Consider the following 14,252-nt stretch of genomic DNA (forward strand, 5'->3'; position numbering starts at 1 on the left):
CCCCAGCTGGCGCTGGTGCCTGCACCGGCGCTCTCGCAAGTCGTGCCGTCGTGACGGGTGACCTCTCCACTCCCTTCCTGCCCCGGTCTCACTAATACATGAATTATAGACCAATAGTGAAGAAAACTTGCGTCATGGCCCTCGGTGGCTGCAAGTCTTTGAATGGCTCCCCGTTCTTGCAAAAGAAATGGATGCCCCTTTGCTTAGCATTTCCAAGTCCTTCGCAATCACGCATAGTCTCTCCGAAGTCCCTCTGTCCCTCTGTCCCTTCGTGTGTCGTGCAGCCCAGCTGAGCCGAATCGTTCACGGCACAGTGTTTTCTCCTGCTCAAGGCTTCGGCTCTCGCCAGCCTGGAATGCACTTTCCTTCCACCTCGCTTCCCGCCCGTCGGTGTGTCCCACCTGTCTGCAGACAGAGCCCGACGCTGACGCTGCCCCCTCCGGAAGCCCTCTCTGGTTCCTCGCTCCTGTCGCGATGGGAGAGGCTTCTCTCCCTTAGAACTGCCAACACCTGTATAAAGTGACCTCTTCCAGCCCCCAACATTCACGGATTGTCTGCCATTGGATGTGGTTATTTCTATACAGTCCTTGAGGGCATAAGGGTGTTTTTGAAGGTAGGTGACCAAGTAGCCAGCTCAACACGGTGCACACAGAAGATGCCCACTTGCTGTTACAAACGGCACGGCGGGTCGCACACAGTAAACGTTCTTCAGATATCATTAGACGCATTTTTAAAACCTGGAACATGAGGTGCTGCTAATATGACGTACTACAACGGAACACGTATTTCACCCGGGAAGCTGCGGCATGGCCAGCGGGCGCATGTAAAGATAAAGATGCCCGACATCGCCGCCATCAGCGAGACGGGAATTGCCACTGTGCCGACACCTGCTCACCCGCTACACGGACCGGAACACGAAGGCCGGCGATAACAGATTGCGAGGAGGATGTGGAGAAGCCTGACCCTCTCACACACTATGGAGGGCATGTGAATCGTACTGCCACTCTGCAAGACAGCTTGGCAGTTTCTCAAAAAGCTAAACATAAACTTATCACGAGACCCAGCAACTGTAACTCTAGCAATCTACCCAAGAGAAACAGAAATCCATGCTCACACCGAGGCTTGCATGGGAATGTTCACTGCAGCTTTCTTCGGAATAGCCGAAAAGCGGAAACCATTCACGTGTACATCAACTAGTGAGTGGATAAACAAAATGTGCAGTATCCACATAATGAAACATTATTCAGCAACAAAAAGTGAACTACGCATGCATGCTCCAGCTTGGATGGCCCTTGAAATCATTATGCCGAGTGAGAGAAGCCAGGCACAAAAGACCACGCAGTATCTGATTCCTTTTGTATGAAATAGCCAAGAAAAGGCAAATCGGGAGAGACAGAAAATAGAAGATTCCTGATTGCCCGGGGCGGGGTGGGAGTGGGCAGCAACCGCAAAGGCCCTAGGAGACCCTTTTGTGATTCTAAAATTGGATTTCCATAATGGTTTCGCAACACTGTAAATTCACTGAAAATCGTTGACTGGGACACCTAAAATGGGTGAATTTTATGGTATGTAAATTAGAGCTCCATAAAGCTGTTAAAAAAATAATTGGATTTTCAGATCGTACAGTTTCTTCTACACATTGGAAGAATAAAATAAAACCTAGCTTCTTAAACAATATTCTAGCAGAAACATGCTCAAGTATCACAAAGGGATAAAATACAGAATCTGTCTAAATCTAGTTGACTATGTTTTAATGGGATAGCTGTTTGGACTAATGTAACAAAACAGAAAGAACATCTTCTTTATATAAGCCGTTAATATAGTAATAAAGTTTTAAAGAACAATCACCCTTTATTTTTTTTTAAACAACAGTTTTGTAGATACCTTAAATTTTTAGCAATTAAGTTCGAAAGAATTACTTTCACTAAGACTTTATTGGATTTGATTTATTAGTTCAGTCATGTAAACTGTCGGTACACAGCAGTTTTGTACTAATTAATTATTCACCCCCGAGTCTATTAGCAAATATTTACCACTTACAGCCTAATTAAAATTGAACCCAGGCCACTATTAAACAGAGGTCATTCTAAAGCTCTTCCCAGGAGAAACGCAGGGCTGTTCATGGGAGAATCTCCGAGAAAGTCCCAGTCAGCGGGTAGTTGTTCAGAGGTCGATTAGAAATTTAGGGACACGGGTGACAGTCAACGCTCGCAGGTCTGTTACTGTCCACTGTGACCAAGTATCAGAGTCGCTGAAGCCGGGCGATGCTGTGAATCTGGACAGGGGAGGATCGGGCAGCAGCCGCCCTCGGCAGCGCGCTGTGTTGCCAGGGCTTTTCGGACGCCGCGCGTGTCGTGTCTTCTGCTCCCGTGACGTCTGTCACACACGCGTCTGTCTCCCCTGCACCTGGTGAGCAGAAGAGGAAGGCCCTTCCTGGTGCGATGAAGCCGTGGGCCCGCGCGAGTGTCCTGAGTAAGGTCGGCGAGGCTGAGCTGTGACGTGCGGCGGCTCAGGTGCATGCCATGCATTTCTGACTTAATGATATCTGCGACTCAGGCTGGGCTCATGGGGACGTAACCCCGTCGTGAGTGGAGGAGCATCTGTACACGCCTGTCCCGACGACACTGTCCTCCGACAGCACGGTCCTTCAAACCTGTTTAAAACCTGATCATGTCTCTGGACATTCTAAAGCGACCTAAGACCTTTCAATGAAAGTTTTAGCCCATAGATTATATGCCATTCGATGGATGCCTTCAGCTTTCTGTAACTCTGATTCTTCCTTCCCCAATTTCGTAGATGAAGATTTAAAAGTACTCCACCCATTTCAGAGAAAAATAACAGAGTAGATACTAAATAAATTCAAGAATGTTTTACTCCTGTACGCCTTCTTCCAGGGGACAATTAAGCTCCTCTGGCAGAATCTAGAGTCTGTGCCTTCTGCGACCGTCAGGGGAGAGAGGGGCTGACCATGTGGGAGCCGAGGGGGGCCCTAGGAGGAGCCAGCTCCGGCTGCGAGTATGAAGGGCACGTTACCGAAACAGTCTTAGAGCTGTTCACATTGAACTAGACGTTTTAATTTTATATTTTAAAGAAAAATGGGTTTAAAGAAACCACGAGAACTAGGTGGACATTTTGGCAGCACCAAAATGCTTCTGGTGGTTAGGAAAACGTCTTAGATTGTGCGGCGTGTCTTCCTCCCAGGATGAGGGAAGGCGCATGCTGGCCACGGTGGCACTGGCCCGGGTCGGTCCTGTGACTGGGTGCTGTCCCTGCTCCTGACAGACGCGTCCCCAGCGTCCCAGGCAGAGGTGCGTGCAGACTGCACGAGTCTGCACCCCTCAGCTGCCGGAGAGGTGGACCGGCCAGCGTCGCTTCTCTGCGGACACGCTGCACGAGCTCCCTCACTGTCCTGTCGGATGCCACGTCCTGGCTTCTCCTGGGGCACCTGCTGTCCTCACCCCCTGCAGTCCCTCGTCGCTTAGGACGTGAATCCGGTCTCTGAGAGCTCTCCAGTGCTGTGTCTGTTTCCGTCGGCAATGTGGGGCGACTCCGGGACTTATGTCACAGGTCTGTGGGGATTGCCTGCTTCAAGAGGAGAAGCCACCTGGTCAAATGGAGATGCTGCGTTAGATCTCATAAAAACTAGGCAGCAGACTTTGAAATGCTTTACCATTTCCTTCCCGTTCTTCCTTCCAGTTCAAGGTGACCTTGACAGAAATCAGTCCTAGCGAACGCTCACTGCTGCTGGAGATGCTGAGGGAGTGCTCAGCAAAGGAGAGCCAGGGGCTGAGGTCTTGGTGACGCTTGGGATGGACATAACAGCTTCCGACTTCAAAGGGCCTGGCTCTGCCATGTCAGCTGACGAGAATGGCACGGTTGCCTTATCTAGTGATCATGTAAACCGAAAAGGGCCATGTTGTAGCCAAATACACCAAACGTGGTGCTAACGTCCTGGCATGATGCGCCATCTCTGACTCTGAAAAGTGCCCTGCAGGACCGAACTTCTTCGCTTTTACTGAAGAGGGATGATAATTCGCTTCAGATTAAAGTCGAACGACGAAACCGCTTGTGGGAAACGGCCTTTCTCATCCCCGCACACCTCAGGCGGGTTCTTAGGAGGGCGAGTCACAGGCCTTCCACAGAGCCCCGGAGCCCGTCACCAACGTCGGCTTCTCCGGGCCAACCAACTCCATCACCAGGAGCCCAGAAGCCCGTGCACTTTTGTGGAACCACCTCGGTGAGATGACATTGGTTGTACCAGGCATGGTAAAGTTAGCTTTTTAAATTTTTTAACTCCAAGTTTATATTTCCACTTTCGATATTCAGCAAGATCCTTGTTTGGACATGACGTCATCACCATATGAAACAACCAGGATTGAAAATTAGGTTTAAAATCTAGTTCCCACACCTCAGGTAAGGCTGAGTATACGTGGCAGGTGACGAAATACTTTCATCTGCTGTTTGCTTCTTTCTAGAGAGAGGAAGTCCATTCCAGACTTTAGCATTTGCATGTATTTTTATATATTTTTAAGTAGGTCCATGCTTAAGGTGCAACATGGGTAGCAGAGTTAACTTTTAAAGAATCATTTGGAATTTATGTGGAGCTGATAGACCTAAAACTGTAACAGAGAAACACAAAGATGAAAATAAAGGCCTTAGTCTAAATAAGTTATCGCGTGTAATTGGCCGCCTCTAAAATAAGAACCCATAGCAACTAACATGCCTGCAGCATCGTCTGCTTCTGCGTCCTTATGCAAGGCAGGGAGACCCAGGCCCTTTTACAGGTGTGTGCATGAAGCATTCTTTGGAGCATTTGTCCTAAGATGGGAAATGGCCAGTCTGGCTCTAGGTAAAGATAAAAAAAGACCGCCTCTCTGTGCATCACTTCTTTCTATTCCTGGGATGATTTCTTCTCGTCGGGAGCTGCGAAGAGCCTGTGATTTTAGCCGACTCGCAAGCTGAAATGTCAGCCCGCTGCAGACGCTGGTGGCCGGCAGAAGATGTGAGATCCTGGGTCGGAGGTAAAGGCCGCTTTATCACCCACGGAAATGGCAGTTGCCTAAATATCGTCTTTCTTCCTGGGCTGGTCCCTCAGAGCTCCAGTCCCCGTGGTGCTGCGGGGAGCCGGGCACTTACCAGCACGTGCGCTAGGCCGTGAGTTGGGCCACAGGATGCGCCGCCTTGCGGGGCCGCAGGCGCTCGGGGAGACCGCGAAGTGTGGTCTCCGGGACACCCCTGCCCCTTCAAATCCGCGGTATCACAACGAAACCGGAAGCGAAAATAATGGAACGATTTCCCTATCTCTACCCGCCCTCTCCAGGCTCGCGTGCATGTTAAACCCGGCGTTGCTGATCGTACCACTGGACGTTAGTGCTGCTGTTCCAGGAGCCCCCGGCGTTGCTGGCTAAGTTGGAGATGGCTTCGGGAGCCCGGACGCCGGCCTGTATCGTGGGTACAGTGGCAGAAGGAGACACCCTGGGGTTGAGGGACCGCCAGACACACCTGTTTGGCAGAGACGCCCACGGTGGGCTCAGCATCTCCGTAGAACTCGGACAGCAATATCTCCGTTTGCCAACTCGTTAGAACTAAAACATTTCATAGAACCCAAAGGAATAGAAAGGGTTGGTGGCAGCTGGGCTTCTGTGGTACCACGGGTAACGAGAACCACAAACGTTTGGCTTTCTGGAGAAAGATGTCCACTGCAAAGAAGAATTTCACCGACGTGCGAGCACAGTACCCTGCCCGCATGCTCTTTAATGAAGAGCTACACGCACAGCTAACCGCGGTTCAGAGCTCGACGTGCTGTTACGAAGCAGGGTGAGAGACCTGCTGGGGAGGGCTGCGCAGTGAACGCATCAGGCCTTGCGGGCAGGTGGCCTCTGCAGAAGCTGCTCAGCCCTGTTATGGCACCAAAGGCAGCCACAGACAGGACACACATGAACAGGAGCAGCTGTCCTCCAGGAAAACCTGTTTACAAAAACAGGCTCCAGACTGGCTTTGGCCCACGCCCCCTAGTGTGCCAGCCCCTGATCTTGAGAATCTGGATTGTGTGTGCAGAAAAGGTCAAGGTCTGGTGGGAAGCCGCAGGCCTAGAGCACATCCCTGGGTGCTCAGATTCTAACTGGCTGTCTCTCACTGTGGGGGGTTTTTGCAGGTCTTCGCATGTTACAGCTAATTGACAAATATGCAGATTCTGTTCTTCCCTGGCGATTTAATTGACTTCCTTTTCCCACCCCGCAGTTCCGTTCTCAACCCTCCTTCATTCCACACTCATTTGTCTGTTTCAACTTCTTTGGATGGGCTGTCACATCAGCCTGGTTCCCTCACACCACATGAGTTAAATATAATTTTTCAACATGCATTCATTTTAAATCTATATAATGATTTTATCCTTTTGATTGTGTGCATGCGTGTGTGTGCATGCACACACGTGCGTTTAATGATCACAAATTATCAGTAGCTTTGAAATGAAGTCCTAATTGAAGTCGAAGCAATATGAAACCACATAGGTGGTGACAGCATCGTGTTTATACAGCATTTGCAAAATCTGTTTCCATAACCATGAGCTCATTGGTTTCTTTCAACACCTCCCTAGGCTCTGTTAAGGCAAATGACTATCAACATTTCATCAACAAGGAAAGTGTGACACACAGACTCTTCGCAAATGCGTTTGCGTGTCTCCTGGGAAAGAAAATGCTTGGGGGTCACTGCCGAACCGCTCCCTCACTTCGCTGTCCTCCCTGCCCACTCCGTCAGACAGGTATCCCCGCTTTCCACACGCGGCCTTGCAACGAGCTCCCCCACCTGCTTTTTTCTAAGCAGTAGGAAGATCATAAGTTCACTGAGCTCTGGAGTTTACTTGGACTGGTTTGTGCACCTGGCTCGTAGGGGATGGATTCAAAAATTAACTAAGATCTAGTTTCCAGACGCTCAGCCCCAGTCATGGGCAAGGTGAAGTTAAGGTTAGTATAGTTTTACAACCGTCAAGGCGATACACACCTTTTTAAAAACAATCTCGTGCACACGGACTTTCTCCTGGCCACAGATAGAAGGCGACCGACACTCAGGGCGGTCCGCGCAGAGAGGCGTGCTGCTGCTGGCCTCACGGGCAGGCTGACATCTAAGGCGGGCAGTCTTTTTCCACGTTGCTTGTGAAAATGCAACTTCAGCCTTAAGCGAACTTCAGGAATAAAACTCAACAGGAGACACGTGACTGTACATACACGAGGTGCCTGGAAAAGCGGGTTACAGCTTTCGCCAGGCCCCTGAGCAGGAGCCGAGGGTGACAGGACGCGAAAGGGAGGACTGAGTCACGGCAGCTGGGAGCACCGTCACAGGGTGCTCGGGTCTCTTGTTTTTAAGCAGGGAGACAGAAGATGACTGCCAGCTTTCACAGGGCTATGCTGCTGTGACGATGGGTGACAGACAGGACCGAGTATTTCCCAGAATAATTAGAGGGCGATTTTTCAGGGAAAGTGTGTAGTGCTTCTATTTTAGACTCTGAGTTTGATGGAGGAAAATTTAAAAGTAGATGGTCTTGCTCAAGAGCCTACATTCCAACTCAAATTAGTACTCGGTTGGTTGGAGATTTGAAGGAAGCAACAAGCAGATTACAGACTTGAGACTGACTTCTTTGAAAGTTTCTCCAGGGTCCAGTTTTATGTCACTGAGAGTTTGTGTTTGCCTTTCTCTGTTCAAAGATCACTGAAGTGTGTGTGTGTGTATACATATATTTTTAATTTTTCAAGAGTCATTTGAGACTTTGTCCTCTAAAATATAAAATATAAAAGTACCTATTTGTTTACTAAGTTCCTCTCTATGACTATGAAGTGTTATATAGTACGTAGGTATATTTTATAGTCTAACATTCATACACGGCTAAAGGTTATATAAAATGAAAATTGTGATATTTAGGTTTCTATTGACTATAGGAGATATTTAATATAATTTTTTAAATTGTTCGCAGAATGTTAAATGTCTGAAATTCTTTCACTGTGTTTGAGGATGAAACGAAATTCTTTAGACCCTTGTTCGAGTTTTTCCCACGGTTATGATAAGCTGATGAATACTTAAGGAGAAGTCAAACGCATACGGTTTCAGATCCACTGAGTCTGGCTCGCAAACAGTTCTGTTAAAAGCGTGCTTTTGCCCTTTTTATAAGTAGCCCGTTGGGTATCTTCCCTCTATCCTTAAAGAAATCAGAAATAGAAAGTTCCAAATTCCCAGGAACAACTTGACCCCAAAGGTAAAGTTGACTCTGAGGCTTGGAGAACAGGAAATTCTAGATGGTTTCTGGCAAAACGCAGGGCGCCACCTCCTCACCTCCTCGCAGAGTGTGGCCGAGTCCCCGACTGTGCACCCCTTCGCAGGCAGGGACCCTCTGCCGGCCAGATTCCTGCTCCGGGAGGAGGAGCAGCACAGCAGCAGCTCAGGGCTGAGCCAAAGCTCTGTCGCTGCTTCCTCAGCAGAGTGCATAACTCGAAACGCGTGGGGGACAGGACAGTCCCCGGACGCTGGGAATCGCCTTCCGAGTGGGGCGGGAGGGAGCCATCGCACAGAAAAGGACTTGTGTGTGTGTGCGTGTGTGTGTGTGCGGAGCCAGTGAGCATGGCGCGACTTCTGCCGGTCGGTCGCCGGGTAAACGCGGCCGTGCGCTGGGCAGGGCGGGGCAGCTTGGACATACTCACTCCTTTGTGATGGTGGGTCCTGAGATGGGGAGCACAGAGCCCCTCCTCTCCAGCCCCAAGGAAGAACCCGGGCAACGCCATCGGCAGGGACCAGAGGGCAGAAGGAGTGGCTGTGTTCGACATTCCGTGAACGCTGGCAAGTCCGGCCAGTCGTCACGCTGGTGAAAACCAGATCTGCTTATTGTTTTGCTCCGTGAGTAAGTCGGCAAAGAAATGCGGGTGTGAGTGTTTGGGAAGAAAACAGACTTCCACGCGTTGAGGTCATTGTTTTCATTGTCGAAGTGATTACTGAGCTCCTAAAATTAAAACAAAGTAAAAACAAAAACAAAAACAAAAACAAAAAAACAAGCCCGTGTCCTCCATCCCCCGATTCACTGGAAACAGAAGACTCTGCGGCCAGTTAAGGTGGGCTGTGCTTCCTGAGACCCTCATTGGTGTTTCAGTGTGATGAGCCTGAGGGCTGTTAACATGCAGCCAGCCTTTCAGAAAGTCCCAGAAAGGAATGCGGTGAGCTGGGGTTTGCAGCGTTAGAATTTAACTGAGCATGCCAGCTTCTCCTCCCCCACAATAGGTCACCGTGAATCACAGTTTTGTGGTTATTCTCCTCAAACAGGCAGGCACTTGGTGGTTTGTCTTTTGTTTAATTTGTTACAAGATCACACAAGATATTTTCAACAGAGTTTCGGAAGGCATCTCGAGAAGTCTGCGGAAACGGGCTGAATCATCTATCCCGACAGCCCCTGACATCTGACCCCGCCTCGCCCTCTCGTGTCCTGGGAGAAAGTTCTCAGCCTCAGTTAGATGTAGGAGCAAAGATGCAGACGCGGCCTTAGGGCCTGGGCCTCGGGGCAGTGATGGGAAGTGCGTGGGACGCAGCTGACCGGTTGCTTTGGGACCTCAAGGCTCAAACCCAAATGAACATGCTATTATGGCAAAATGACTGTGTGAGGGAGCCGCTGCTAAAAATGACAACTGAGGGGGGGCGGGCCGCATTCCGATCATCTCCGTGTCATCGTCACAAGGTGTGGGCCACGCGAGTTTCATGTCTTTTTTTTTTTTTTTTAAGTTCAGGTTCAACACATTTCTCTCTAAATCTACAGAGCAGGTTGTGTTCCTTCCGGCCTGGGCCCTGACCCTTCCATTAGAGGAGGCGCTAATTTGCTTGCTCCTGGGCCAGCCCAGAGAGAATTCAGCTTTTTGCTTTATAACAGGATTGGGCTTCAGGCTTCTAACTTTTGATTTCTGGTCCTCAAAATAGAATCAACCGCGAAGGACGAAAGGAACACAGGGAGTGGATGCATTGCTTGGTGTTTTGACACCATCTCTTTTCATAGGAGAGCCACATTTCAAGCAGGGAGGTGTTTCCCCTTTTCGAAAAATGCTTGTGAAATGCGTGACTCATGATCCCGCCGTGAACAGCCAAGAGGTTCCACAGAGCCCCAGGCGGCACCGAGCAGGGCAGGGCGCACTCTCTAGACCTCGCAGAGCCAGTCCTTCTCGCTTGGTCCAAAAGGGATGGGGGAGTGCAGGGGCCTCCCCCACTCCCAAAGGCTGTTCCCCTGTCTCAGAGACAAAGGGAACCGCCCAGGGAGGATTCCTGGACAAGGTCAGGACCTCCGCACCTGCCTCTGACGTTGGGAGGCAGGCGAGAGCTTCCTCTTGTTTGAACAGTGTCTCAGAGCATGATGTGGGCGCGGACGGCAGAGAGGCACTAACACCTCAGTTACCAGGGGAGAAAGACGGACAGGTTTTCTGGGGCAACGAACCCCAAGTAAGGAAGTGCTCTGTCTCTTGCTCCCAGAGCGGGAAGAAAAAGCCAAGGAGACTTCCCCTCGCACGCCCAGAGACACCGCCTTCAAAAGTGGTGCTGGCCATGCGGCCCACTGTGTCCCAGCTCCGACACGCACAGATGCCGGCCCTGCGCCGTCCGGGCCTGCGCCGGCCGCTCTGCCTCACGCCAACCCGGCCGTGACAGCAGCCCCTTCTCGGGGTGGCTGACTTCAGCTCCTGGAGTAGCAAGAGCGACTCCCGCCCACGGCCGCGCACCACGTCTGTCTGCCCCGTCGCCTCCTCTGAGGCTGGGCCCTGAGGACCTCTCGGCAGGTGCCGTGTCTGCACTGGGTGCCCTGCTGGGGTGGCCCATTCCAGACACCCTGTCGCCGGGCTTTACGTCCCACCCGTGCATAGGGACTTGCTCTGAGTGAGCTCACATCCTGTGCCCCAGCCCCAGGATCGGAATCGGAATAGGGACGGCAGAGTCAAAGTGGCAGCGGGCCACTGTCTTGACATGATTTTCTGGTACGAGGCAGACACTGAGTTTCAAAACAGAATCTTTACCCTGTTGTTTTTACTAAGCAACCAAAAGATTTTGGCGGGGGGCTTGTGAGTGTGTGTGTGTGTGTGTGCGCGTGTGCGTGTGTTGAGTTCATACAGTTAGCGCATGCGTTTCGATAATCTTGGGTCTTATACGCCAGTGCCAGAGCGGCCGGGCCCTGGCCACGACGCCGAGCGGGGCCTTCGGCGGAGCCTCCGGGCCTCGCGGGCCCCTCCCAGCGCCCCCGCTTCCGTCCTCACTATGTTGTCGCTGGCATCCGTTGCCCCACATTGCAATTATTCAGATGGTTCTCCACCGAGTCTCTTTTTGGATCAAAACATTTTTTTTAATTACGTTCTTAGTCATTTTTTAAAAATCAAGAGATGCTTAGCTCATAGGCACCCTGCAGTCTCTCAAAACCTGCAGCGAGGCGCGGGGAGGCCGGGAGGCTGGCCCTGCCCCCACCGCCTCGGCGGCCAGTCCTTTCCAGGGCATCCCCACGCTATTCCCCTCCCAAGACACACACCGACATCCTTCAGAAAACAGGGGTGGGCTGCTCAGTCTCCACTGGCTACTGAACACGGCCTTCCCCTCTTCTGCCCTGGACGCTTGGCTTCCTTGCGTCTGACCGGACGGCTCCCCTGGGATGTGGACAGAACTACGCTGCTGCGCTGCACTGGGCATGTTTCCTGTCTCCAACCTGAAAGGGTTAAATCGTGAGCGAAACCCAGCGGGCGCTCCACAGGCAACGTTCTAGCTATCAGCTGGTGAAGCTGGCATGTTGGGTTTCAAGGCTTTCCATAAACTCAGCTGAAATACACTCACTGACCCACCGCCAGAGCTGAAAATCCTCAACAGAGACTTTTTCCTGGGGACAGTGGTAGCGGGGGTGGCGGAGGTCTGAATAGAGGGAGCGTGTGAACGCTGGCTTCGCTGGTGTGCGGCAGGATGGGAGTGCCAAGGAAGGAAGGTTCTGGAAGCGAGAGCGGGCGCGCCGTGTCGCAACGCTGTTGGCAGCTGCAGGGGCTCACAGTGTGTGGTGGGTTTAGTTACCAGGGACTGAAGCGGCGAGCCTCATGAGCCTTGTTTACACACCCAGAAAACGCATCCAGCTTTCAGAAGCACAGCGCTGTAGCAAACGTCTGACGTTCGGTCACTGTCCCCAGAATCGCACCCCTCTCAGGGGCTCAGTGACTCCTGGACGTCCTCCTCTGTTCCAAGGTACCGAGAGCCATAAATCCATATTTAATTAGCTCTGAATGAAATGCTGAAGATGATAGGATCTTTGTGCTAAAAATGAAACCCAAATGGGTCTGGCTGATTTATGTCTAATTCGGAGTTGTAATTTAATTAAAACGACATACTGAATTAAAAAGAAAAAAAAAAGTCTCTCTGGCAGGGTCCTCACAAGAAATTTAAATTCAGTGCTTGTGGCTCAGGAATCTGCACACTCTATGTCATCGTCACATCGTCACAGTCCTCCCCAGCAGCTCACAGCTTACTTTCTTAACCGGCTTGTTCCTCATGCAGTCACTGAATGTCCTACTGCCTCAAAGTCACGAAGCCGAAGTTTGCATACAAACACGTCTTGGAATGTTACTGGATGGCTTATCTGACAGTTCCGCGAAGGTTAGCTCTGTCTTCACCAGGCTTACTTGCATTGGCTCGGACGGGTCACGGGCATCAGCGGAGACTCACAAAGCTCAGGACTTAAGGAGATGGACAAGGTGCCCTCCAGAGCCTGCTCGAAGCAGATGGCTTCCTCGGAGCGCTCCAGAGCAGGTCTTCGCCCCTGAGGGGGCGAACCCGGTGCCCGGCCCTCGCTGCACGCTGTCGTGCAGACGGCCATCCCTCCCTGTGTCCTCACGTGGTCGTCCCTCTGTGTGTGTCTGTCCTCATCTCTCTTTACGGGACACCAGTCATACTGGATTAGGGCCACCCCAATGACCTCTCTTTACCTTAATTATCTCTTTAAAGATTCTGTCTCCGAAATGCAGTCCCAGGCTCAGATCCTGGGGTTAGGGCTTTACCATGTGAACGAGGGGCGCTGGGGGGCGCAGCTGAGCCCACAGCAGTGCCGACGCATGAACAAACACGACGATGAGTGGGTGGGGATGTCTGCGATACTGGAGCTGGGTGGGAACGTGAGAATCCGCCTCGGACTGCTGCTGCGGTGGGATTCTCGAGGGAGCAGCCTGCAGGCGGGTCTGGGGGACCGCCTTTCCTCTTCACCCTCCTCTCCAGGGCAGATGGACGTCGGCTGGCCCTGTGGACAGTCTGGCGGGGGAGAACATCAGGGCAGCTCTGTCGCCTCCAAAGACTGCAAAGGAGAAAGTGGCGGGCATCGGCCCATGTGTATAGGGGAGGCCCCTGGTCCCACGGCACGGGCCAGGACGGGGGTGGACGGAGTGCAGAAGCCGGCGTCGAGCCCATACTAACTTGGCACTCACATTGACAGGCAGGGTGCGAGGTGGCTCTCGGTAAGGGGACGTGGAACGAGGCCGCGATGGCCCTGCCACGTGGACAAGTGTGCCCTCCATTCAGCCAGCTGCTTCTTGCCACTGTCACACCCCAGTCAGAAAAGCGTGCTCACGTCTCGTCCGTGTGATTTACAGCCTGCCCCGTGCTCTGAGTCTGTGATTAGACCATCGTCCCCAAGGAGCCCGCAAACCTCCGTGAATGATCGTGCACAGTCCAAAACCCGATGTCAGAGAAATGCTACTCAAATACACGACCCAGAACGTGAGGTCGTTCGTGGCATGCCACAGATGGGACAAGGAAGGCAGTGCTGAGTGGGTCACGCTTCCTTCCAGCCCAAGTCACCAGGTACTTGAGGGTCCCCTCCCACAGCAATCACGGGACGCCGCACAGTGGACCCGGCCACCCACCGAGTCGGCACCATCTCAGGTAGTTCGCCCGCGCTTTCTCAACTGTCGCATATTTGTGCAGTAAAGTTAGACGCATGTAACTCTGCTGCAGATCCATGGAGGTCATCCAAGAGTGTCCCATGGCAAGGTGACCGAAGAAAGCTGATGATGATCCAGCAGCTTAGACGCTTTCGCGAGTCATTTACGATGGGTGACCTAGATATCCCTTATTAATGAGACTGGAAATTAGGAGGCAAATGGACCCCTAAGCAAACAATTACTAGCTGAAGTCAAATTAATGTAAAGAATTAGCGGCCTCCTCTCTGGACGGGGTGCTGGGGAGTGGCAGTAATGGCGGTCCCTCACCCAGGGAAGTCCACAGAA

The 14,252-nt window shown here is 51.8% G+C and overlaps 1 long non-coding RNA gene across 1 annotated transcript; it reads right to left on the reverse strand.

Moving 5' to 3' along the window:
* Positions 1 to 1,728: 1,728 nt before the first annotated feature.
* LOC112484145 lies at positions 1,729 to 11,506 on the reverse strand. The gene is made up of 2 exons (XR_003047898.1): positions 8,323 to 11,506; positions 1,729 to 7,232 (listed from the first exon to the last, which is right to left on the reverse strand). It is a non-coding gene; the product is annotated as an uncharacterized LOC112484145 (long non-coding RNA).
* Positions 11,507 to 14,252: the final 2,746 nt, after the last annotated feature.

The sequence above is a fragment of the Pteropus alecto genome, unplaced genomic scaffold (assembly GCF_000325575.1).
Source record: "Pteropus alecto unplaced genomic scaffold, ASM32557v1 scaffold447, whole genome shotgun sequence".
NCBI classification, from domain to species: domain Eukaryota; kingdom Metazoa; phylum Chordata; class Mammalia; order Chiroptera; family Pteropodidae; genus Pteropus; species Pteropus alecto.